A 16,395-nucleotide genomic window follows, 5' to 3' on the forward strand; every position below is an offset into this window, starting at 1 on the left:
AATCATCTTGAATAGGTGACCTAATAGAAAAAAATTATTGGATATTAATCATAAAAATACATAAATCTAATGCATTTTGATTGAATTTAAGCTTAATTGTTATGTATCTTAAACACATACACTTCATTCATCTTGAATAGGTAACCTAATTACTATGTAATTCAAACAAATATACTTAATGTATTCTAAATATATAATCTGAATAATATGCATTTAAATTCAATAAATTATATTAATACTGAATACATAAACCTGGTGAATATGCATTTCAAATGAATAGGCTTTATTACACTGATGCATATGGATCATGTAAAGTTTATTAGGTAGGTTTATGTTCAAAATATTAAAAAAATCAAATGGAACTTTGTTATTAATTATTTTACATAAATCTTAAAAGTTAGGGTTAAATATTTCTGTGAGTGTATGTGTCACTGAAGACCGACTTGGCAGGTACATTATTATTGAATGTGAACTTCTTTCAGTCAGAGTAAATTTGGTTAATGTATACAGGACAAATATAGATAATCCAACCTTCTTTGGACAGCTTTTCTTGATGTTAGCTGCTTTGCCTGGACAAATTATCATAGGTGGAGACTTTAATTGTACACTCCAACCGGAATTGGACAGATCTCCCGGTGTTGACACCTCTCACCCTTTGACTAGAAAAGAACTGCTTTATAGAGTATATTGGAAGACAAATAGATTTATATTTTGAAAGCAACACTAACCAAACAACTGCATCTGTGAGGTGGGAAGCATTTAAAGCATTTCTGAGAGGCCAAATGTTAGGTTTACCAGCTTTAAATATAAATCTCAAAGATTAGAAATGAAAGAAACTGAGGCCGAAATTCTTGAAATCCCAACTGCCTACTTATTATGGAAACTGAAAGCAAAGTATAATGTTTTGTCGACAAATAAGGCGACAAAAAGCTTGATGAGATAAAACAATCGTATTATGAACAGGGTAAGTTACTTGCCTGGCGCATTAAGCAGATGCAAGCCGAGAGGGCAATAAACTCCATCTTGACAGATACAGGAAATACAACTTCAGACCCAAAAGAGATAAATGACACTTTTCAATGTTTCCACCAGAACTTCTATGGCTCTGAATACTTAGGCTCCGCCCCAAGTCAGCAAAAAGATTTTTTGGATACACTAAATTTTGACCTAGTAGATAAAGAACTCTTAGACCCATTAGGCCGCAACCTTGGCCATATCCGGCTTGGGGGGAGGTAAAACACCAGGGCCAGGTGCAATTCCAATTGAAATATATAACATTTTTAAATCCAAATTAATATCGCCCCTACTTAATATGTACAAGAAATCATTTGATAATGGATCCCTCCCTCCTTCGCTTAACACAGCAATAATTTCATTGTTACTGAAGCCTGGAAAGACGCCAACCCAGTGTGGGTCCTATAGACCGATCTCGCTTCTAAATAACGACCTTAAGATTTTATGCAAAGTGCTGGCGAGGAGGTTGGAACCAATCTTACTGGACCAAGGTTGGTCCATTTGGACCAGAGTGGATTTGTACAGGGCAGACAGGGCTTCCACAATACGAGGAGGTTGCTTAATATTCTATTTATAAAGTCTGGCCTCCCTGACCACTCTATCCTGTCACTGGACGCAGAGAAGGCCTTCAACAGGATAGAGTGGCAATACCTTTTTAATGTCCTGCAAAGATTTGGTGTGGGTGTAAATTTTCTCAGATGGGTTCAGCTTTTGTACTCCAACCCACAAGCTGAAATACTAACTATTTAAGGCTTATTTAGGCTTAACCGAGGAACAAGACAGGGCTGCCCCCTCTCTCCCTTACTCTTCGTCCTAGCTATTGAGCCACTTGCCATGGCAATTCGCAAGCATGCTGACATTACAGGAATTAAAGTCAGAGACATAGAACATCGTATCCCGTTGTACGCGGATGACTTCATTTTATTTTGTTCCAGATTGGAAAAAACAGTACCTAGTCTGCTGAATTTGTTGAGAACATTTGGTACCTTTTCAGGATATAAAATAGTAAATCAGTGATAATGTTTCTGACAGAAAGTGAGAGAAATAGTCCCCTGATCCCTACACCATTTACTGTGTCAAAACAGGGATTTACTTATCTAGGTGTCCAAAATACCCCTACTATTGACAAAATTATTTCAGCTAATTATGACCCCCTTGATAAATAGATGGACCAAATTACCCATATCCTCAATTGGATGCATTAATACCCTAAAAATATCAATTTTAGTAAATTTGTATACCTCTTCCAGTCAATTCCACTCTCTCCAGCTCCTTCATTCTTTAAATTGCTTAATAAAACATTAACAAATTTCATCTGGAATAACAAATGGCCTAGACTTAGACTTTCCTTGTTATATTTGCCATATGACAGAGGCGGACTGCAATTTCCGAATTTCCTATGGTACTTTTCGGCAGCGCAAATTAGGGCCGGTATGTTTTATGTTGTCAAAGACCACCCCCCAGCCTGGGTTGCAATGAAATCCCAGAATATCACTATGCCATTACATTTGTACATGTATTCGGCAGATAGAAAAGCTTCTTAAAAATACCAAAAATCCTTTCTTGAAAAATACGATAAGGATTTGGCATAATGCCAATGTTTACTTGGGTACGACAAAACGGCTTTCCCAATTCTCACCCATTTTTGGTAATGATGACTTTCACCCAGGCAGGGCAGACCCAGGTTTTAAGCTTTGGTCCTCCAAAGGTCTAGTTAATATATCTGATTGGTACAATGGAAAATAATTTATGTCATGAAGATCTTAAATTCAATTATGGTATTCCTACAACATTTTTTAAAATATCTTCAAATCAGAAATTATGTTCTATCTAGGCATTGTAATAGCCTAGCGCTCCCCCCTTTGTCTATTTTGGAAGACATCACTTTATGATACTTAAAGGAATATTCCGGTGTAAATTTAATCCATGGTCTAACACACCGTGAAACTGTGTTAGACTCCCTCTCGAGAGATAAAGTTTGCAGACCGCTAGCTAACGTAGTTTTAGCATCCTCAGAAACGACCGCACGACAACAATAAATTGCAGTAAATGGGTCGGAAAATATAAACGAAACTCACCACCCGAGAAGCCTTCCTTGTTGTGGGGAAGCCCTGTGAGTCGATTACTAAGGGTAGTAGTGTCTTGCAGTAATGATCATCATTGAGCTGCGGAACTCTACTGCACTCGGTAATCGACTCAGAGGGCTTCCTCACAACGAGCCTGCAGCTGGAGAGGTGAGTTTTGTTTATCTATTCCAACAAATCCGGCAATGATATCAAATGTTTGATGCCTCGAAATATGTGCTGGGACCCTGTTTCTAATGTTGCTGAAGTTTGGTGCTGTTCTGAGCATTATTTGTGGCTTTTTGATGGCGGTTTTATATTTGGACCCATTTACTGCAATGCTTTGTTGTCGTGCGGTTGTTTCTGAGGATGCTAAAACAACGTTAGCTAGCGGTCTGCAAACTTGATTTCTCGAGAGGGAGTCTAACACAGTTTCACGGTGTGTTAGACCATGGATCAAACTTACACCGGAATATCGTATAATTTACGTAGGGATGGCAGGGTTCTCCCCAGACGGTGGAACAGCGGCGCTACGCTGCTCTACCGCTCGGTCAGCGCCGCTATACTCCGCGCGTGACAGTGTCGAGCGTCCGTCCGTCCGCCGTCCCCCGGTTGACGGCTAGGAGCTCCCGGCTGACGGCGATGAGCGTCCGTCCGTCCCCCGGTTGACGGAGTTGATGACCGGCGCGCACCCCCCCCCCCGGGAAGACGGTGCGCCGCTATACTAAGAATTTCTGGGGAGAACCCTGGATGGGTACCTTTCACATTTGAACCGATACAGTACTGATACTCGGTACCTGCGAATCGGTACCGGTATATATCGGTACATGTTTTCGGTACTTTTTTGCGTATATGTGTGGTACTTAAAGTTATTTTGATTTTGGATGATCTAAGTACTAATAATAACAATCATGGCGACAACAAATTAACAAAGTCTGCAAATCAAGATAAGAAACTGTAGCAGCAGTGAGCCTGCTTTCTTTTTTTCAGCAGAATAGAGATATACTCCATGAAAGAACATCATAACATGTGATATTGTATAAAACAACATTTAATTATAGTAAAAACAGAGTAAAGTTGCAGTGGGCTACTATTATAAATATGCACCATATATAGTTTTGATTATTATTATTATCATTATTATTATTATTAGTAGTAGTAGTAGTACTATTTTTCAGCATATTCTTGACTTTGAATGGGAGCATCTGTAACGCTGCAGTTTCTCGTCGGGCATCAATGAAGTATTTCTGATTCTGAAGCCAGTTATTTAAACTTAAATTTAATTACACAAGTTGAAGGTATGGTAGAAAGATGTCACATTTACATGTCAGGATCTGGTTATTATAGACACAGATTAAATATTTAACTGTCATGTATCATCATATACATATAAGATACATATTGTGGTTTGGTGCGGACCTGTAGACTGAACATATAAGAAGTTAATGTTTATAGTCATCAGAGAACGTTACGTTGTTTTTGGTTCGTATCTGTTTCCTGAATATATCCGTACGTGTGTGAATGTGTAAATGAGACACATTAACTAGCACTTTGTAGAAATGAGCTTTATAAAGTTCACTTCATTGACTCGTATTAGTTCACGGGGCTGAGCGAGAGGGGCTGAGCTGCCTCCTCCAATATGGCGGCGACGTTGACGTACGGTCCAGCGCTCAATGAGGCGTCTATGTATTTGTGTCTATGGTGCGACCCAAAGCCGGGGAGTTTCAAAACCAGGAAACAGCTGATCACAGCAGTCAGTCCATCACTTCATCCGCGGACGTCAAGATGAGCAACTGGACAGCCGCTGAGATCCAGGAGATGCTAGCGTCTCCTCGGTCTCTGTAGCTGTCTTCGTTGTCCGCTTGTTGGTGTAGCGGCAAGCTACTACCGGTCGCTACTTTCAAATTAAAAGCCCCCCGCTAAGAACCCAGTTCTAAACTCCAATGGGGTGCAATGTAAAGCTCTTATTTTGAAGACTGACAGAGAATGTACTTTACGTTCAGTCCATGTCCCGAAGGTGCGTTCAGGTACCGAAATGTGGTACCGACTGACTTCACGTGAATCGATACTCGGTACTTCGGGGGGAATTCGTTCGGTACCAATAAAAGTACCGAATTCGGTACCCATCCCTAATTTTACGGGCCTGGAATATGGATTTAGATGAAAATGTATCAGAGAAAGAATGGACAGAAGCCTGCTCTCTGGTGAAAACACAATCTGTAAACACACATTCTATCCACCTGTTTCCTCGGGAGCCTATGGGGGCTGCCATGACAGATAACTACTTCCGCCGGCGGTTTTCTGCTTCCGGTTGCCTTGCAACTGCATGATGGCCGCTGCCGCTAAGCTAGCCCTAAACAACTAGCGTGAGGTCATACGTGCTATATTGATTTTAAAATGAGCTCAGGTACAACATGTGCTGTTGTTGGTTGCCACAACAATTCATGAAAATTGAAGTTTTTTCCGCAATGCCTCGTGTAGAACATCAACAACTTAGACAAACATGTCCGTGCCCTGCACCCTACACGCCATGCTGAGGAAGGAGGAGCGGAGACTAGCGCGGCTCGCGGCTTTGACACTAAAATAAATACTTGGGTTTATGAATATCTTCCACAGTATAGCTGCTGCATGACTGCATGACTTCCCTAACCCGGCAATGTCCGAGCAGCCGCCTGTCTCCATGACTCCACTTTCCTTCAGCATTATCCACGCTGTATGTTTAGCTTGATTGACACTCTGGCTGGGCGCTACTGCTGCCTTCAGAAATATAAACTCACTGTGTTTCTTCAACAGTACTTTCCCGATTGTGTTACTGTGCAGGTAGTTGTATGCTTCTGTGCTTTTATAACTGCGTAATTCTCAGCCGTCAACACCTTCAGAAAATATAAGATAAGCACCCAGCAGGCACCTTGAGGTCAATTTGACGTTGAAAATTAGTCAAGATTTTGACTACCAGCATAAATAGCCTACAGGAGCTTTGACATCCTTATGGTTGTAAAGAGGTTCAACAAAGGGATCGATCCCACATCGGGTTACTGCGTTATATATTGTAAGTCAAAATATTTGACATCAAACCAACGTTGCTGCTCAATACCTGACATCAAATTGGCGTTGATTTGATATCTAGAAACATGGCGTTGAATAGATGTCAAATTGATGTCCCAATAAAAATGCTGTGAATTTGGGTGTGGGTTTTTTTTATGCTTTAGGGATGACAGACAAAAGACTGTCAATCTGCAACTATTAGACTTTCAATCTAAATATTCAATGGACAAAATACATCTAAACTGACATCAGCTGAAGTCACGCACATTCGCCCCATGGGACGGGAAAAAAAATGAATGGGTGTCAATTTTCTGGTCCGAGTCGTTGGAGTCCAGATATGTTGTTTGTGGATTTATTTATTTTTTTCTTTGCACGAAAAAACTGCATTTAAATTCACAAACAATCATTGATATAGGCTATTGAGATTTATTGAATTTCTTTGATTTGATCTTTGGTTTGATTCAGAGTATTTGACTCATTCTCACTGTAACATCTCTTCATACTCCATCAGCTGAAACAAAACACTGGAACGCTGGCTTAAATTTGTGTAGAAAAACACTTTAAGGGTATTAATCTTATTAATAATATGATTTAATTCATAATAACATTTTGATTAATGTATTATATTATAATCCATTAATTAAATAAATAATTATAAATATTAAATACAAATAATATATTGATATAAGAAAAAATAAACAAAACATTTATTGTTTAATGTTATTTATCTAATAATATATAATATAATAGTTCAATATTAATCAATTGATATTGTTAATTAAGTGTTCTAATTAACATCATTTTTTTTTTATGTGTTATATTTTAATACATTCATAAAAAATATATATAAATCATGAAATGCAGGGATCGTCCGGAGTCGAATATGCGAACAGCGCATATGTGTCTGTGTCAAGTGCACAGTGCACAGATATCAGCCATCTCATTTGACCAATCACCTCGGATACAGATGACAGGCACACAGGAGGACTCTGATTGGACAGTTGTGACTGCATCTATTTTTGGCCTTAATATAAACCACTGGTCCGGCCCGGCGCTGCTGCTCGATACCCTTTGAACTCATCGTAGGTAAGTACGTGTCATATCTGACATTAGCATACTGAACTAGTTAATAAAAGTTGATTTTATTGAAGCTAGGTATTACTATCTCTCTCATAATCACAATTACTTTGAAAAATAAATGTAATTGTTTATGGTCGGTCTGTTTAAGCAATATTAATCCGGAGGTACTTGGCTGCGGATTACCGAGTAGTGGAGCTGTTAGCTCAGCTCCGAGTAGCCATGCTAACTGCCGTTAGCTCACGATCGTGAGCTAACGGCAGTTAGCATGGCTACTCGCTACCCGGCTCTGCTATATAAAACATTAGGCCGCACTCTAAGCTAACAGCGGTGACTTTGCTTTTTGGCCTTTGTTCTGTCACGGCGCGAACGGTAGCCATTTCCTCTCCCGGTGCGAGCTAGCGGCGCTTCTCGGCTGGTAACTGTTATCTAAAACATTAGGCCGCGCTCTAAGCTAACAGTGGTGACTTTGGTTTTTGGCCTTTGTTCTGTCGCGGCGCGAACGGTAGCCATTTTCTCTCCCGGCGCGATGTAACGGCGCTACTCGGCTCTGGTAACTGTTGTCTAAAACATTAGGCCGCGCTCTAAGCTAACAGTGGTGACTTTGGTTTTTGGCCTTTTGTTCTGTCGCGGCGCGAACGGTAGCCATTTTCTCTCCCGGCTTCATTTCTTATCTATCTACTTATTCAGTTTGTGGCTAGTATTTAATACTCCCTTCTGTCCGCCAACACATTTCTCCTTGTGTTTGTCTGTGATAAAATCTGATTAACGTTACCTGTGGGTTTTTTTTTTTTTTATGTAGTTAAAAAAAAATCATACTTTTATGATACACGTTTACAACCTGCCTTGATTAAATAGAAAAGGAAGCATTTTCATACAAGACTATTTTTGCTTTTGGTAATAAATGTGCATTCAGATGTTGATAAAATCCTGTACATTTGATGCAGTTAATGTCATTTTTACTTGTGTGGTATATTTATTGTCATAGTATGCTATTATTTAGTTTGTCAGAATATTAATTTTTCGCGTCATAAGATGCGAAAAACTTAAATTTCCTACACATACCTGCAAACTTCTCGCTTTTCTGCGACAATCTGCGTTTTCTTGGTCAATTGGGTCATTCATGTGAATCACTAGAACCAGAGTTTTTTTTTGGGGGGGGGGGGGGGGGCGCTAGGCTTTTTTTTTGTTTTAGCTTTCCATTGTTTTTCGTCACGGGGCAAAGCACACAGCCCACTCTTGCGATTTCCCGGTGGGGAATTGTCTAGTTATTCATCCTCCCGCTCTTTTTTCGGCACTTTTCTTGTGCTGCGCCGTTGAGCAAAAAATATATCAAATATGCGGCTTGATCAGACTCGGTATGCTATTATCTTTCTCTCAAATATTAATTCTTCGTCGTAAGACTATAAATAGATAGATCTTTCTTGTCATTCAAAATACACACCACACAGGTGCACATATGAATGAAATTTCATTGCAAATGGCTCAAAATAGCAACACTTTTTGCACACATGCATAAAATGGTAATGGGTCAAAGGTGGAAACAGTGTTTGCTGCACAAGACATTATGAGCTTGTAGATCTGCTATTTTCAAAACAATTTTGAAACTGTTCAGTTTTGATTTTTATATCTCCTGCAGCTCCTGGTCTGGCCACCAGCCCATCACGGTCGAGTTCCACAACTTTGTGAGACCCCGCCTACATTATTCCTGGTGAGCCTACTGGTATGATCATCTATCTATCAGCTATCTATCATCTGTCATCTATCTATTATTTATCTATCATCAGCTATCTATCATCATATATCTATCCATCCTTGTGGATGTTAAAAATCCAAATTCCAAAGTTGTCCCTTTCAAAATAACACGTGTGTGTGCATATTTAAATATAATGTATGGAAAATTATTTCTTCAGACAACTCAAATGATGAAGATGGTGGAGCCGGCGTTCGTGAAAATGTTGTCAATGTCATGAAGAGGTTAGTCCTGTTCTTTATCTGTTAATCCTGGAAGACTGGTCAACAGCCAATAGTGTGCCACCCCCCAAGTCCCAAAAGAACAATCACAGCCTTTGATTTTAAATGATTTAGGCATTCCCAACTTTTACCTTGTTTCTGTTTGTCTGTGGAGTTTATATTTCATCATTGAATGTAGTTTAATGTGGTTAAATGTGTGAAAATGTCTTTCTGGTGTGGTGTTGGTTCATTTGTGAAAGTTACAAGTATCACAGTGAAGAGTTTTGCTTCCTTGTTTTTGACACTCCACTCACAGCAACAGAAACATATTGTATGAATAAGTAAAAAGTTGCTATACTTCCACGTAACCTGGCCTGACCTTTATGTTTTTTTTGTTTTGTTTTTTCTTTTCTGTTTTTGTAAAACTTTTATATAATCAGACCCCAGGAATAATGGCAGCAGTGAAACTGAGGTTAATGGGGATCACAATAAAGTAATAACCTCGATTTAATAGCATTTATGTGTATGTGTTTGACAGAGTCCTTACAAATAAGATCATGGCAGGACTGGACGGTGGTGGTGGCAAGGTTGCCTTTTAGAAGAATGATCCTTTGGAAGGTCATGATTGGTAAGTAGAATTTCTTTTTTTGCACGACCTAGGATTTTGACATACCGTATTGACCCGAATATAGGACGACCCTGATTATAAGACGACTCCTCTTTTCGAGACTAATCTTCAGAAAAAGACTCTGATAACCAAAATGTGTTTCTCAATAACAAACTCACATACCCTCCTGTCAATCTCTCGGAAGCGGCCGCTTGGAGGACCACGATAAGCTTTTCTCTTACTGTTAGCGTTTTCAGACCCGCCATCTTCGGACGTTACACTCCATAACTCCATATTTCTTGGCTGGCTGACAGTTGTTTGGCACCTCCGCTGCACTGATCTCCATTATCTTAAAATTAGCATCATAGCTCCGCCTCAGATGTCTGTTAACTTGCCACACTTTTGATCCACTTTGCTCCATAAAATCACCGCGTCTCTCCATTTTTCATCTCCTGTCACTTCTTCTCCGCTGTGATTGACAGATAACCCAGCCACAGTGTCAGTGACGACTCTACAATAAGCTGGCGCCCTCTGCCGTTGCGGTCGCATAGCGACCCAGACAACTATCAGCATGTGTCAACGGTTAGACCCCGATTATAAGACGACCCCACTTTTTTACATAATTTTCATTGAAAAAAACCTCGTCCTATATTTGGGTCAATACGGTACTTGCCATATGTTGCTGAAATAAGTTATTTTGATAAATGTTTGATCCTCAAACAAAAAACTGACTTTACTCAACACTTGTAAAATGTCCTTTTTTCAGATGCCATTCAGAAGTCGCAGCCTGGAGCCAGTGAGGCTGCCATTGAGTTACGGATGGGGACCTATCTGCGGTCAGCGCCTGATCGAAAAGGTGGTGGTGGCCGCAAGACCACTGAACCTGATGCATAGGCGCACTGATTTGTTGGTATTGTTTTAATATTATTTGTTTGTTGATATTAAGTTGTTTGCAAAAGTATACAATAAAATGTTTTGTTCATACATGTACGCTTGATCATTGAGAGAGAATCCCATGTGGGAAACTATTGTAGTTCAGTTTTTAATCCTGATGAAGATCCTGTGAGACCAAGTCTAGATTAAGCCAATTCTGTTTGCAATACAAGATGGTGTGTGTGGGATCTTTCCATCTGTGCATTTTAATTTTCTTTTTTTTTCCGCAAAAGCTTGACATTGAAACGATGTCAAAATAACATCAATATCATTATTTGGCTGAAAGTTTAAAGAACCTTAACATTGAAACGATGTCAAATAACATCAATTTCATCATTATTTGACATCAATCAAATTGATGTCAAAGTTTGACATGTTTTACGTTTTTGACCAAATTAGGATGCAATTTTGATATCAATGTTTGATGTCATCTTGATGTTATATTTACATCAGATGCCCGCTGGGCATTAGCCCGACGTTAGCTACATCGCTAACGTCGGGCTAATGCCGGGCTAAAGCTTCATGTCATCTGCCAACTCCGTGAGAACTGACGGGTGAGGCACTGTGAGAACTGTCCTCACGACTTATTACAACATCTGTACTGTGTATCCACCTCCGATTTTTATCCATTCTGTCGCTTTCTTTGTGTTAAAAGCCGGTTTTTAGAGCGAGCATGACAGCTACGTTAGCGTAAACACCGAGGTCAGCCAGTTCAACCGGAAGAGCATAACCGAATACCGCTATGAACCATGGGTAAACTCACGAAGTCAGGAATAAGGTGGATACTCTTACAATATAAATGGCTGAGTGGACAGTACAATACTCCTGTCAAGCCGCATCATTTCAACCCCAATATTCCCGACACATGCATTAAATGTAGCCACCAGAAGGGGTCACTGTTTCATTGTATGTGGAGCTGTCCACAGGTTGCACGCTTCTGGAGAAATGTACTGAACATTGTTGGTGGTATTATTGACAGAGTGATGCCTACTGATTAGAGCTTAGATCGGGCCCAAAATATCAAGCCCGACTCGACACGAGCCTGTGCACGTTGTGTCCCTGCCCGACCCGACCCGACCCGACACATTAACCCTAATTATGAGCCCGAGCCCGATTTAAACCCGACTTTTTTTTAATATGTGGGCTGTTATAACTGACGTTCTCAAGCTCCATGTTGCACTTAAACTACACAATCAGTGACGCCGGTAACGCGTTACTCTAATCTGACCACTTTTTTCAGTAATGAGTAATCTAACGCTGTAATATTTCCAAACCAGTGATCAGATTAAAGTTACTTATTCAAGCCACTGTGCGTTACTTTTATTTTTGTCATTTTCCTTTGTAAAAATATATATTTTGCTTTCTTCTTGCGTCTCGAGGAGTGACGTAACGTGCGCGAGAAGTCCGTTTTCAGCATGAGGACAACTCACGTGTAACACCACGCAGCGACACAAGCAACTTGGAGGGAGGACAGAGATGCGCGTTTTCTAGCTGGAAATACAGTCATTATTTTGAGTTATTAAAAAAAACACACACACACACACACACAGATGCTTGATCAAGGGCCCGGCCCGACCCGGCCCGAGGATAGTGACGGGAAAAATTGGCCCGACCCGGCCCACGTTGGGCTCGGGCTCGGGCAGAGAATCTAAACTCTACTACTGATCCTAAGTTATGCATCCTAAATATTTAACCTGCCAATTTTGTGATAACTAATGATGAAAAATCTTTAATTGGTATGTGCCTTTTGGAGGCTAAAAGGTGCATTGCTAGGTCGTGGAAAAAACCAACTGTCTGTGGTGTTTCTGAATGGTTAAACGGAGTGACCTTCAATCTGGCACTGGAAAAGATAAGTTTTTTCACAAAAAAACAATCAATAGGTTTTGGAGTATTTGGAAAGTTTTCTATAATTTCCTGGAAAATGGAAGTATACGGAATGATTCAGGGAGTGGTGAACTGATTTGATTGTTATTGTGGCTGTGCTCCTTTTTTTAAATGTATTTTTAATTTTTTTTTTATGTTTTTATTATTTGTTTATTTTATTTTTTATTTTTTTTATTTATTTATGTTTATTCATTATTGTGTAAATGCATGTTCATGTGCACATATAGCATTTTAGTATTCTAGCGCATCGTATGTGTATATGGATTCAGAATTTGTCATACTATTTCCATCTCGGTTTCATGCTAATCTATCACAACTGGTATGATCCTTTTGTTGTGGGGATGTGGGGTGGGGGGTGGATGCAATTTGTATGATTGTTCTGTTTGGGTGCGCTGTTTGTGCATTCTGTCTGTTCAGTTTTTTGTATTTGTTGTTGTGTTTATCTATGCTGTAAAAGACAAGACTGTAGCAAGGCTTTGAAAGAAGGCTGGAGGTACGCGACGAGACGAAATACTCTGGCAACAAGACAGGGGAAGACACAGACTATATACACATCAGGGAAGGGAACACAGGTGGAAACAATCAGGGATTAGGAGCAATGTCAGACACAAGAGGAAGGGCAAGTGACCTGAAACGAGAGGAGAGTTACTTTTCAAAATAAAACATGAAATTCACAAGACAGAAAACCCAAGACAGGACAGTCCTCACTGTGGTGTGACATAGCAGCCAATTCGCACTATTAGCAGCAGCCACCGCAACCATCGTCAGCTGCCATGACCACCACCGTCAGCCGCCATGACCACCAGCAGCCGCCGCCGTGACCGCCACCATCATCAGCCGCTGTGATCACCACTAGCAGCCGCCGTGACCACCAGCAGCCGCCGCTTAAATTAAAGCGCTAGTAGCCTACATGAAAGAGAGTAACCATGTTAAATTGAACACGAAAGAGTACAAAAAATTAAGTGCAGCCAACAACATGTCACATTATACAAAGTTAGTATGTCCCAAAATTCAATGAAATATTAAATTAAATATTTATCACAAACGCCCCCTTATTTCTACTAGTGCTAGCAGCTACAACTCTGCTTATATCACACACATAACCTACTAACGATGGCTGACACAGTCAGGTTCAGCAGATAAAAGCCAAAATAAATAAAACCCCTTAATAATACATGTAAATCCTGCTTGTTAGTTACCAAACATCATTAATATAAAAGTTTCTAGCGATTCATTACCAGACTCTTACGTTACCTTCACAGCTGGCGAAGTCGCACTAGCTAACTAGCTAGCAGGCAATGCTTGAAAATTGGTTGTAACAACCAAGATAAAATATATATAATAGCGCTTTGCATATACAAATGAAGACCAGTATAAGCATCACAAAGGGCCTCTCATACAATGTAGACAGTTGACAATTCAAAAGAGGTCAATATTTCAGCAACTTACCTCTGGAACTATTCGATGCGCAGAAATGTAAGTGAATGAGGTCCAGCGCCCAAATGACAGTTTGGAAAATTAGGTTAAGAAATTAACCCCGGTTCTCTGAAACATGAGTGAGGTATCTCACTATGGGACACGCCCCCTGCGCTTGTCTCCAGAAGCTATCTTCCACTATGCCAGTCTTGACTGGCAAATAGACGTGACGTCCGCTCCCTGGAGGAGGGACTTCCTCCTCCTTATAAAGCCGGGCGTAACGTCAACTATTCAGTCTGAGCAAATACACCTCTTCCTTGCTCCAGGCAAGGAGGGTGGTCTGGTGAGATACCTCACTCATGTTTCAGAGAACCGGGGTTAATTTCTTAACCTAATGTTCTCTTTCAACATTCGTTTCAGTATCTCACTATGGGATGTAGAGACTCCCGTATTGCCAGACAAGCTCGAAGACCAGTATACTGCCAATCAGACAGACATACACGCTACTGACCCCACGCGCAAAACTGTGTGAGACAGTGTGGGTGCAGTAACATCCAATTTATAGAATCTAGAGAAAGTGTGAGGCGTAGCCCAGCTGGCAGCCGCACATATCTATTCGATAGAAACGCCCTAAAACAGTGCCCATGACGCAGCCACACCACGGGTGGAATGAGCTCGCAGCCCCGCAGGGGGTTGCAGCCCCTTGCTATCATAGGCCAAGGCAAGAGCCTCCACGATCCAGTGTGACAAACGCTGTTTCGTAAGAGGCTTCCCCAAGTGTGATGTAGCACATGACACAAACAGCTGCTCTGATTTCCTGAATCCAGATGTCTTGTCCACATATGCGCCTAATGCGTGCACCGGGCAGAGCGCATTCAGGCGTTCGTGCTCCTGCGAGGAGAAAGGAGGAGGATAGAACGCCGACAACTCAATAGGGCGGCGTGACAGTGCCGGGTTAAAAACCTTGGGCACAAACGCGGGGTTGGGCTTCAGAAAAACCTTCGAATCCCTCATTAAAAACTGCATGCATGTCGGGTTCACCGACAGCGCATGTATGTCACTCACGCGCTTGGCCGAAGCCAACGCGATTAGCAGATGCTGTTTTAAGGGAGAGCAATTTAAGCTCTACCTGATGCAAAGGCTCAAAGGGTGGGCACGACAGTGCATCAAGCACCAAGGATAAATCCCACGGGGCAGCCAGACTCCTTGACACTGGTCGAAGGCGTCTAGCTCCTTTCATAAACTGACAAACGAGAGGATGCTGACCTGCCGTTTTGTCTCCAAAGCCTACGTGGCATGCCGATATAGCGGCTAAGTACACTTTGACAGTAGAGAAAGCCAAACCTTTGTCCAGCAACTCCTGCAAAAACGTCAGAATTACAGGGACGGGGCTCTGAAAAGCTATCACCCCAGTTTTGACGCACCAATCCTCAAACGCGCGCCACTTGCCATCATAAGCGCAGCGCGTCGAGGAGGCTCTGGCACTCTGAATAGTGGCAATGACGCTCTGTGGGAGCCCAGTAATAGCCAGATTCAACCTTTCACGGGCTAGGCCCATAGAGCCATGCGCTCCGGATGAGGATGAAAGATCTCTCCGCACGCCTGCGTCAGGAGATCCCTGCGGAGGGACAGCACAGGTGAAACCTGTGCTGTCCAGCAGGCAGACTGGTCCGCTGCACCACGGGTGGGGTTATGTCTCCCCCCGTGGTGTTATTTTGGGCTGTACAGCCATGTTCTGTTTCTTTTTTGTGTTTATTAACAAAAATGACTGCGTCCTTGGCTTTATGCCTGGTTGCACACCAGAAAACATTTTTATTACACATTTCAAGGGGAAGGGACACTGGTGTGTGTTTGTGCACTGGTGTGTGCTTTTGTGACACGGCTGGAGCTCCATGGAGTTCCCTGTGGGTCCGACCTTCCTCCTCTTCCTCTGGCTGTGAACTGCGAGTGCCAGCACGGCCTCTGCACGTCTCTTGAGGGGTCCGGAACATGCCCTCTCTGAACATGGCTCGAACAGAACATCTGTCGTCGGGGGCAAAGCAGTCGTCTGACTGGGCCTGCCAGCCCCCTCCGAGGGCAGCGCACTAGGTGGCGCGTCGCTTCTTCTTACCCCTGTAAGTGGCGGGGGGGGGGGGGCGCTTGGTTCCCCTGCGTCACATTGGCAGCAAAAGGCTTCTTGGCCCATGCACCCTTAAGTTCAGGTGGCTTGCTCTGGGTGGCCGCCTGGGCTTGGGGCTGGCGTTTGGGGATGCGGTAACCCAGCCGGGTCACAGCTTGGGCAAACGTCTGCCGAGGTGCTGCGGGGGGAGGAGGTGGCGGCATCTTTCTGGGGAGACACAGTTGAAGCGCTTCACCCTCCTTTTTCTTTTCCTCACACTGTCTCTGCATGTTGGCAACCGCCGG

At 41.9% G+C, this 16,395-nt stretch overlaps 1 long non-coding RNA gene across 1 annotated transcript; it reads left to right on the forward strand.

Annotated features, from left to right (window-relative positions):
* The first annotated feature begins 7,090 nt into the window (after positions 1–7,090).
* Positions 7,091–10,743, forward strand: LOC115584625 (uncharacterized). Its single transcript, XR_003984572.1, has 5 exons — positions 7,091–7,208; positions 8,839–8,910; positions 9,113–9,176; positions 9,691–9,780; positions 10,526–10,743. It is a non-coding gene; the product is annotated as an uncharacterized LOC115584625 (long non-coding RNA).
* Positions 10,744–16,395: the final 5,652 nt, after the last annotated feature.

The sequence above is a fragment of the Sparus aurata genome, chromosome 7, assembly GCF_900880675.1.
Source record: "Sparus aurata chromosome 7, fSpaAur1.1, whole genome shotgun sequence".
Classification (NCBI taxonomy): Eukaryota; Metazoa; Chordata; class Actinopteri; order Spariformes; family Sparidae; genus Sparus; species Sparus aurata.